This window comes from Gavialis gangeticus, unplaced genomic scaffold (genome assembly GCF_001723915.1).
Source record: "Gavialis gangeticus isolate Ggan-Ray unplaced genomic scaffold, GavGan_comp1, whole genome shotgun sequence".
In the NCBI taxonomy this organism is placed as follows: Eukaryota; Metazoa; Chordata; order Crocodylia; family Gavialidae; genus Gavialis; species Gavialis gangeticus.
In genome coordinates this window covers 67,332,340-67,333,969 of record NW_017728993.1, presented here as the reverse complement: position 1 = coordinate 67,333,969, position 1,630 = coordinate 67,332,340, and the positions used below count along the sequence as shown (strand labels likewise).

The 1,630-nt window shown below is 45.8% G+C and overlaps 1 protein-coding gene across 14 annotated transcripts in view; it reads right to left on the bottom strand.

Moving 5' to 3' along the window:
- PRRC2C (proline rich coiled-coil 2C) overlaps positions 1-1,630 on the bottom strand; it is a 95,342-nt gene that overhangs the window by 71,842 nt on the left and 21,870 nt on the right. The window lies entirely within an intron of this gene.

Sequence of the window (1,630 nt, the reverse complement as noted above, 5' to 3'; positions counted from 1 at the left end):
TGATTTTTTTTTTTTTTTTTATGGTTTACCACTCCATACAGGTAGTCCCATTCTTATGGAATGTTTTGCTTATGATAAGGTTGGAACACAAAGGGTTTGGCAGCTTCCTGTATTCAAAATTCACTTTGCGTATTTTCTTATTCTGAGTCTGGGGAAGAAAATAGGCAGAGTTTTGTGGCCATTTTTCCCCCATACAAGTTGAAAAGCCTTCACTGAAAAGATACCTCTGGGTGCTCTATTCAGGATAAGAAGAAAGACTTTAAAAGCCACACATCCATGTTCCTTTAAAAATCATACTTCATTCTTGCTGTCCTGTAGCATCTCCTTTATGTGTGGGGTATGTAGAAGGTATTCTTCTTATCTGCTGCCTTGTGGGCATCAGTTTGTTTTTACTGCTCCTGCTGCACTGCCATCATCTTGTCCCAGAGTTTTAACTTATCGCTTGTGTCCTGTTCTCAGATCTGAGGGTGGTAGATAAAGGTGTGCGCACATGGTACTGATCGGATCCAGAACTGAAAGCTAGTGGAGACTGGAATATCAGACAGGTAGGGAAGGTAGTTTTCCCTTATCCCATTTTGTAGTCTTCGCTGTAGTTTCTTGATTGCAAATTCTTGACCTACCAACCAGTTAACACCTTGAACAAATATACGCCTCCTTCAGCAAGATAAACCAGCTGCTGTTTTTGAAGCAGAAACAAAACTGAGGAAACACAGAGGCTGAAGAAGAGAGTTAAGTCTTGGAAGTTCAGGTCCCTTCATCTGAATGACAGCTACCTGTATCAGTGACTGATAAGCAAGGCAGTGCAATCATCTGCATACGTTGCAGCTTCCTATGAATATTCCACTGGAACAAGCATGAAAGTTTAGGGGGAGTTAAAAGAAGAGAGAAAAAGAAACCCGATTTCACGTAAGGAAGAATAACTGCTGGCCATTACCAACACTGCAGGCATGTCTACATACGCTTCCCTATTAGGGTGCGTGAAACTAACAAATTCTGCAGCAGGGTAGTACTTGTACAAGTGCTACCTTGGCGTAGAGCTTTTTCATGCATAGCAGTGTATGTGTAGACACCGACGAGCTGGCTGGGGCAAAAGGCCAGCTAGCCTTGCACTTAGGTACTCTCATGCACCAGCTAGCCCCTCTGCAGCACAATGAGCACCACTGGAACAGCCCCAGGCTAGCAGGCTGACCCCCAGACTCCTTGCAAGTGGGGACTGCTGCAACCCAGCTCATTGTGCTGCGCTCTAGATGCACATGCAGACTTATGCCCAGGAGCTTCCTGGGAACAATAAATTGCAGAGCAGTTAAGCTCCACAGTATATTGTTGTCCCCTTACGGCACATGTAGATGTGCCCTGCAGGTCTCAGACTTGGGCCAAAAGGATTGGGAGGATCAGGAAAAAAACCCAAAAAACTCACTCATCTCAAATGAAGCATACGTGGAAACAACTTAGTCTACCTATCACAGGAGTAGGCAACGTTTTTTGGCCAGGGCCGAAAAACACCACAATGCCTACCTTGGAAGGTGCCGGAGTGCTGACACAGCAGAACAACAAAATGAGGGCAAGGGGTACATGGCAGGATGCCCTGTTTGTGCCCCCTGCCCCCTACCCAAAGCCCCTGCCCCCCCAG